Consider the following 8945-nt stretch of genomic DNA (forward strand, 5'->3'; position numbering starts at 1 on the left):
TATAAAAGTCATTCCTCTCTTGAATAGCACAAGGGAAAAAACGAATAAAGCCTGTGTTACCACCCCGCAGGCAGGTTTTGTTTTATTAAGTAATGCCAATCTACGGATGCTGTATTAAGCAATGTGTAACTAGAGCTACAGCAGCCAGGCGCATTTGATCATTGCTCTGGAAAGCTATAATATTAAAGTCATTCCTCTCTTGAATAGCACATGGGAAAAAACGAATAAAGCCTGTGTTACCACCTCGCAGGCAGGTTTTGTTTTCTTAAGTAATGCCAATATACGGATGCTGTATTAAGCAATGTGTAACTAGAGCTACAGCAGCCATGCGCATTTGATCATTGCTCTGGAAAACTATAATATAAAAGTCATTCCTCTCTTGAATAGCACATGGGAAAAAACGAATAAAGCCTGTGTTACCACCCCGCAGGCCGGTTTGTTTTATTAAGTAATGCCAATTTACGGATGCTGTATTAAGCAATGTGTAACTAGAGCTACAGCAGCCAGGGCCATTTGATCAATGCTCTGGAAATCTATAATATAAAAGACATTCCTCTCTTGAATAGCACATGGGAAAAAACGAATAAAGCCTGTGCTACCAACTCGCAGGCAGCTTTTGTTTTATTAAGTAATGCCAATCTACGGATGCTCTATTATGCAATGTGTAACTAGAGCTACAGCAGCCAGGCGCATTTGATCATTGCTCTGGAAAACTATAATATAAAAGTCATTCCTCTCTTGAGTAGCAGATGGAAAAAAACGAATAAAGCCTGTGTTACCACCTCGCAGGCAGGTTTTGTTTTATTAAGTAATGCCAATCTACGGATGCTGTATTAAGCAATGTGTAACTAGAGCTACAGCAGCCAGGCGCATTTGATCATTGCTCTGGAAAACTATAATATAAAAGTCATTCCTCTCTTGAATAGCACATGGGAAAAAACGAATAAAGCCTGTGTTACCACCTCGCAGGCAGGTTTTGTTTTAATAAATAATGCCAATCTACGGATGCTGTATTAAGCAATGTGTAACTAGAGCTACAGCAGCCAGGCGCATTTGATCATTGCTGTGGAAAACTATAATATAAAAGTCATTCCTCTCTTGAATAGCGCATGGGAAAAAACGAATAAAGCCTGTGTTACCACCCCGCAGGCAGGTTTAGTTTTATTAAGTAATGCCAATCTACGGATGCTGTATTAAGCAATGTGTAACTAGAGCTACAGCAGCCAGGCGCATTTGATCATTGCTCTGGAAAACTATAATATAAAAGTCATTCCTCTCTTGAATAGCACATGGGAAAAAACGAATAAAGCCTGTGTTACCACCTCCCAGGCAGGTTTTGTTTTAATAAGTAATGCCAATCTACGGATGCTGTATTAAGCAATGTGTAACTAGAGCTACAGCAGCCAGGCGCATTTGATCATTGCTCTGGAAAACTATAATATAAAAGTCATTCCTCTCTTGAATAGCATATGGGAAAAAACGAATAAAGCCTGTGTTACCACCCCGCAGGCAAGTTTTGTTTTATTAAGTAATGCCAATCTACGGATGCTGTACCAAGCAATGTGTAACTAGAGCTACAGCAGCCAGGCGCATTTGATCATTGCTCTGGAATGCTGATCCTCCTTTCCCTATATTCCTCCCTTTAACAAATGTCCCACTAAATTACAATTTTCATGAACTTAGTATATCGCACCAACTGTTTAAATAACAGTTCTGAGATGGCTGTTACCATGTAATTGTGCTGCAGAATATTTGGTGCATTCGACGTTGTGCATCTTGTCACTCGATACGTCTCAAGGAAAATGCGTCCTTAACTGTCACTGCTCGCACGAATACTGTTTTTACACACGTATTAAGTAAATGTAATGTATAAAATAGCCTTTGGCGGATTCCTATCAATGAAAATATTTATGGGTTCTCGCAACAGAGGGATGACACCTACGACTCCTTGCCCTAAATCAGAGTCATTCCACTTTGGAATAGCACGTGTGAAAAAGTGAGAAATGTATTAAACCCCTAAAACTTGATATCCGTTTCTGTGTGTAATAATGTCAAGTGATGCAGATCTCGAAGTATAAAATCCACTTTCGTCCCATATATTCCACAGATCACTGTACATGATTGCACTGCTTACAAGGGAACCTCCCCATCGAACCCCCTCAGATTTAATTATAAGTTGGCACAGTGGATAGGCCTTGATAAACTGAACGAAGATCAATCCAGAAAACAGGAAGAAGTTATGTGGAACTAAGAAAAAATAAGCAAAATATACAAACTGAGTAGTCCATGTGCAACATGTGCAACATCAAGGACAGTGTCAGCGCGTTGTCTTCGTGGTCCCGTGGTTAGCATGAGCAGCTATGGAACGAGAGTTCCTTGGTTCAAGTCTTCCCTCGAGTAAAAATTTTACTTTCTTTATTTTCGCGAAGTTATGATCTTTCCGTTCGTTCGTTGACGTCACTGTACACTGTAATAAGTTTAGCGTCTGTGTTTTGCGACAGCACCGCAAAACCGTGCGATTAGTAGAAGAAAGGACATGCCTCTCCAATGGGAACCGAAAACATTTCATCGCAAGGTCATAGGTCAACCGATTCCTCCACAGAAAAACATGTCTGATATATTCTATACGACACTGGTGACGGCATGTGCGTCACATGACAGGAATTTGTTGTCGACCCACCTAACTTGTACACTTGGCGAATGGGTAAAAAGATTCTTCTACCTTGCCCGATTTAGGTTTTCTTGTGGATGATAATCACTCCCAAAAAACTGATGAAAACATAATAGTTTGTCACATAAACTCAAAACAAAAAATTAAACTTTTCACTGAAGGGAAGACTTGAACCAAGGACCTCTCGTTCCGCAGCTGTTCACACTAACCACGGGACCACGACGCTCTATAGGATATATTATCCTTGATGTTGCCTATCTTCCGCATGGACTACTCAGTTTATATATTTTTCTCATTTTCTCACAGTTCCACACAACTTCTTCCTGTTTTCTCGACTGATGTGTGTTCAGTTTTTCAAGGCCTATCCACTGTGCCAACCTATAAATAAATCTGAGGGGGGTGCGATGGGGAGGTTCCCTTGTTAGTAGCCGACCGCGGTGGTCTAGTGGTTCTAGGCGCGCAGTCCGGAACCACGCGACTGCTACGGTCGCAGGTTCGAATCCTGCCTCGGGAATGGATGTGTGTGATGTCCTTAGGTCAGTTAGGTTTAAGTAGTTCTAAGTTCTAGGGGACTAATGACCACAGATGTTAAGTTCCATAGTGCTCAGAACCATTTGAACCATTTGGAGTGCTTAGTACAGAATTTAGCGGTTTTTCTGCCCTGATATCACCTGAGTTTTTTTACAATTGGGAACACCCACTTTTTATTACGTATTCGTGTAGTACCTAAAGAAGTATGAATGTTTTAGTTGGACCACTTTTTTCGCTTTGTGATAGATGACGATGTATTAGTCACAAACATATGGCTCATAATTTCAGACGATCAGTTGGTAACAGGTAGGTTTTTTAAATTAAAATACAGAACGTAGGTAGGTTTGAACATTTTATTACGGTTGTTCCAATGTGATACATGTACCTTTGTGAACTTATCATTTCTGAGATCGCAAGCTGTTACAGCGTGATTACCTGTAAATATCACATTAATGCAATAAATGCTCAAAATGATGTCCGTCGCCGGCCGCGGTGGCCGTGCGGTTCTTGGCGCTGCAGTCCGGAACCGCGGGACTGCTACGGTCGCAGGTTCGAATCCAGCCTCGGGCATGGATGTGTGTGATGTCCTTAGATTAGTCAGGTTTAAGTAGTTCTAAGTTCTAGAGACTGATGACCTAAGTTGTTAAGTCCCATAGTGCTCAGAGCCATTTGATGTCCGTCAACCTCAATGCATTTGGCAATACGTGTAACGACATTCCTCTCAACAGCGAGTAGTTCGCCTTCCGTACTGTTCGCACATGCATTGACAATGCGCTGACGCATGTTGTCAGGCGTTGTCGGTGGATCACGATAGCAAATATGCTTCAACTTTCCGCACAGAAAGAAATCCGGGAACGTCAGATCCGGTGAACGTGCGGGTCATGGTATGATGCTTCGACGACAAATCCAACTGTTATGAAATATGCTATTCAATACCGCTTCAGCCGCACGCGAGCTATGTGCCGGACATCCATCACGTTGGAAGTACATCGCCACCGCCAATATAGTGAAACATCTTTGTAGTAACATCAGTAGAACATTACGTAGAAAATCAGCATACACTGCACCATTTAAATTGCCATCGATAAAATGGGGGCCAATTATCCATCCTCTCATAATGCCGCACCATACATTAACCTGCCAAGGTCGTTGATGTTCCACTTGTCGCAGCCATCGTGGATTTTCTGTTGCCAAATAGTGCATATTATGCCGGTTTACGCTACCGCTGTTGGTGAATGACGCTTCGTCGCTAAATAGAGCGCGTGCTAAAAATCTGTCATTGTCCCGTAATTTCTCTTGTGCCCAGTGGCAGAACTGTACACGACCTTCAAAGTCGTCGCCATGCAATTCCTGGTGCATACATATATGGTACGGGTGCAATCGATGTTGATGTAGCATTCTCAACTCTGACGTTTTTGAGATTCCCGATTCTCGCGCAGTTTGTCTGCTACTGATGTGTGGATTAGCCGCGATAGCAACTAAAAAACCACCTACTCATCATTTGTTGCAGATCGTGGTTGACATTTCACATGTGGCTGAACACTTCCTTTTTCCTTAAGTAACTTAACTATCCGGCGAACGGTCCGGACACTTGGATGATGTCGTCCAGGATACCGAGCAGCCGTTGGGCATTTTGATCACAATAGCCATACATCAACACGAATTCGACCTTTTCCACAATTGGTAAACGGTCCATTTTAACACGGGTAATGTAACACGAGGCAAATACCGTCCGCACTGGCGGAATGTTACGTGATACCACGTACTTGTACGTTTGTGACTATTACAGCGCCATCCATCACAAAGCGAAAAAATTGGTCGAACTAAAACATTCATATTTCTTTACGTACTACACGAATATGTAATAAAAATGGGTGTACCTATTTTAAAAAAACGCAGTTGATATCCGTTTGGCCTATGGCAGCGCCATCTAGCGGTCCAACCATAGCACCACCTGGTTTCCCCTTTCAAGCTAGATGAGTTTCGTTCTTTGTAGTTTTTTCGTTTGATGCTTATTTCGTGAGATATTTGGCCCAGTCACTATCAAATGACCACAACTATCAGGCTCCTGGAAAAACAGAGAAACGTCCACAAATCATGCAGACATGTCTCAATCTACGACGTCGTGATTTTTTTTTTTTTTAAATATGGTCAGCGATTGTTCTGGGAGACACACCCGACATAAATGTCCACTAATAAGTGTATTGATAATCTTGATGAGATAGCATGTGCATAATGTAGGTCACACATCGCACTATCAGCCAGCTAATTTGGGCAAAGTTTGCGCATGTACAGTGTGCATGTGGGCTGAGACAAAATACAATATCATGAGCTTGTTATACTAAGAAAAGCATAATTATTACTAACTTAAGTTCCTACACTGAACAGTATCAATTTAAGGACATGGAGTTAATGGAATTTCATAAATCTATGATCGAGACTCTTTTGGGACTTCACTGACATGCATTGATTGACGGTACATATAATTCGGCTATTTTTCGTGATGGGAAACAGCCCAACGCTTTCCGCCACTGGGCGTCGCATGAAGGATATAATGACCAGTATTTCTTTGAGCCGACTCCAGAAACAAATTGCAAGAGGAAGATGGTATTAAGCTACGATTTAAAACTATAGTGTCTGACTTCACATGAACAAACATTAAGAAAGTTAAAAGACTTGTAAATCACACTTAAAAAAATATATCTTGCTCGTACCTAGGTTGATACATCTGCTGATGTTCATTCTACTGGAATAAGGCTAAAATACCACAATTGCTGAACAGTAATCAGATGTAAATTTTGTATACATTTGAAGCCCATAAAGGGATTATGTCACACCTCACTGGTATTGTATTAGGTGCAGTATTAAGATGTTGAAATGGATGCGATCTATATCACTCATCTGTGGGTTAGTTTATACATTTTAGCCATTTGCTCCCCCCTAAGGTAAACTGGTAGAACTCATCCGCAGCTCAGAATTGTGTGTGCTAGGTGCTTTTGTAATATCTATTTGTTTAACATGCATCGCACATTAGGTGTGTTGAGAAAAGATGACTTCACAGGTGAAAGTGTTCAAATCTATAACGTTCCTGGCTGTGTGCAGAGTGGACACAATTACATGAAACCTTTACTCATTTAATTAAGTACAGACCATGTGAAACTGTTTATTCTACAGCTCCTGCTATGGAGAAAATGTGTCAGAATGACGGAATATGAATAACATCTCATTTCTGGAAGTACTGCCAACAACTACGTGGAGGGGTGCCTTAAATTCTGTTATTTTAGGAGTGGCCACTGCTGGTGACTGTTGGCTGGCAATGTTTCATCCACAGATACAAAGCAACGGCAGTTGTGCCACAACACACATTGGACTGCTTGGTGTGGTGGCAGTGGCACTGGCAGATATTTGCATGACCACAGGACTCCTCCTAGAATATTTTGTTCGTTTTAAATAAAGTAGATGCCTCTCCTGTTCCTGTCACAATGGTAGTGGTGATGGTGGTAGCAGCGTAAGTGGATGACAGGAAACTGTTTAAAATTGGGATGTTAGTGTAATTTACCAACTATATACGGCTCACAGAGGTTAAACGTTAAAAATTACAACAAATCAATTAGTTCAGTGCAAAGCATTTCGGCACACTGCCGGCCGGGGTGGCCGAGCGGTTCTAGGCGTTATAGCCTGGAACCACGAGACCGCTAAGGTCGCAGGTTCGAATCCTGCCTCGGGCATGGATGTGTGTGATGTCCTTAAGTCAGTTAGTTTCAAGTAGTTCTAAGTTCTAGGGGACTGATGACCTCAGAAGTTAAGAGCCATTTCGGCATACTGATAATTCGAAAACAAGTTCCTTACACTGAAAGGTGGACTTGGTATATGGCAAGATTGTATTTGTGTGAAAAACGCACAACGATTACTATTAAACATTTAAAGTCTCGCATTTATGTATGCTTTTGGATAACGATCTTAAAAACTGCTTATTGGGAATACTGGGAAAAAATCGACAACACTGTAACAAACAGCGTAAAAATTGCAACAGATTGCCCCAAAACTGTAAATACACATGGAAAGTGGTCATTTATTGGAGTGCTTACAGAAAATGCAATTGAGTCGCCATGACATAATTAAATTACAGTAATTCAGCAAACAGGATAAGTCATGACATTTTCCCCCTTCCACTGCGGTCATTTTTTGGTCATGAATCACCGTAATTCAGCTCAGCCAGTTGGCGTAGAGGACTGTGTGGAGTAGGGGTGCGGAGAAAGCTGAAAGGGGTCATAAATTGTAGCCAGATACATATCCAGTGGTCATGTTTGACATTAATAGTAGTGGTGAGGTATTAGGTGGAGAGACACAACAACTCGAAAGGGTTCAGCTGGATAACAAGGACACATGAACGTGATTTGTTTAACCAAGTGACAAGAACAAGAGACATAATTGTCGTAAGGAGAAAAAAAAACTCTTTGTGCACAAGTCCCTGGAAAATTGAGCTTATACGCAGTTTGCTCCCCTGCTAAGGCGTTGTTGACTTAGGCTTTTATGAATAATATAACATCCAACATCAACGTTCCAGTGAATATTAGTTTGTTTCGACAACACAGTTTCTGTGCTTCCAGTGTTTTAGCAAGAACAAATGACAAATTTCAAAATAATAGTAACGTCACATTCCATCGTCACCTGTAAAATCGTAAAAAACAAAGCTCATATTTATATTTACAACCGCAAGTTATCAGTTACATTTATTTTATATGGATTCCAACAGCTGTGTTTCCCTACTACGTATTCTGCCCTCTACGTCTCTCCTTAGTACCGTGAAAGTTTTCCCTTGGTGTCTTAACACATATCCACCATCCTGCACGACTCTGAACTCAGTGTTTTTACAGATTCCTTTCGTTGCCAATTCAGTCGACTATCTCCTTGTATACAAAATATGTACCAATAATTTCTTATATTTATTCATCTAATTATTTCTAGTTGCCTTCTGTATCGCAATTTCATCCTTAATTTTCTGATTTTGTTCAAATCTTACTCTGTCATTTGAACCTATAACTAGTCAGAACAGTTAGCTTCATGCGCTTTACACATTACGTGTAAATCATTTTGCCAACGGACTTTCTGCAGAGGTAGCAGTAGTTCCTGTCAGGTCACCGAAGTGAAGCGCTGTCAGCCTTGGCTAGCGCTTGCAATGGTCATCGTCCGCGTCTACCGAGTGCCTTTGCCAAGCGGGTGCACTCAGCCCCTGTGAGGCCAATTGAGGAGGTACTTGATTAAGAAGTGGAGGCACTTGTCACGAAAACTGACAGCGGCCGGGAGAGCATGTGTTGACCAGACGCTCCTCCTTATCCTCATCCAGTGACACCTAAGGGCTGAGGATGACCTGACGGCCCCCGGTATTGTTGAGCCTTCAAGAGCTGTTCCGTCAGTATTCGTTTGTTTTTGTATAACAATCACAACAGCAGAAAATGTAGTGCAAGGTCTGAACATAAATGAGCGTGAAGTAATCGCTGCACGAGCAGTGGCTACTAAAATATCGACAATTGGTGGACTGCATCCACAATCGCCCATTCTACAATTACTGTATGTTGGCGGACTCCCTGCAGTGTGAGACACCTGCTGACGTCACCATCGGCACGCATCTCCTCGTCATACCCACGTTCCTTTTGCAACACTTGCAGTTCTTATAATTTGTATTTACATTTTAAATACTGATATTACTTTTAGCATATTAGTATGTTTTATATATAATTAA

At 41.4% G+C, this 8945-nt stretch overlaps 1 non-coding gene across 1 annotated transcript; it reads left to right on the forward strand.

Moving 5' to 3' along the window:
- Positions 1–6846: 6846 nt before the first annotated feature.
- Positions 6847–6930, forward strand: Trnas-gga (transfer RNA serine (anticodon GGA)). Its single transcript is given in 2 exon segments — positions 6847–6886; positions 6896–6930. It is a non-coding gene; the product is annotated as a tRNA-Ser (tRNA).
- Positions 6931–8945: the final 2015 nt, after the last annotated feature.

Source organism: Schistocerca serialis, chromosome 2, assembly GCF_023864345.2.
Source record: "Schistocerca serialis cubense isolate TAMUIC-IGC-003099 chromosome 2, iqSchSeri2.2, whole genome shotgun sequence".
In the NCBI taxonomy this organism is placed as follows: Eukaryota; Metazoa; Arthropoda; class Insecta; order Orthoptera; family Acrididae; genus Schistocerca; species Schistocerca serialis.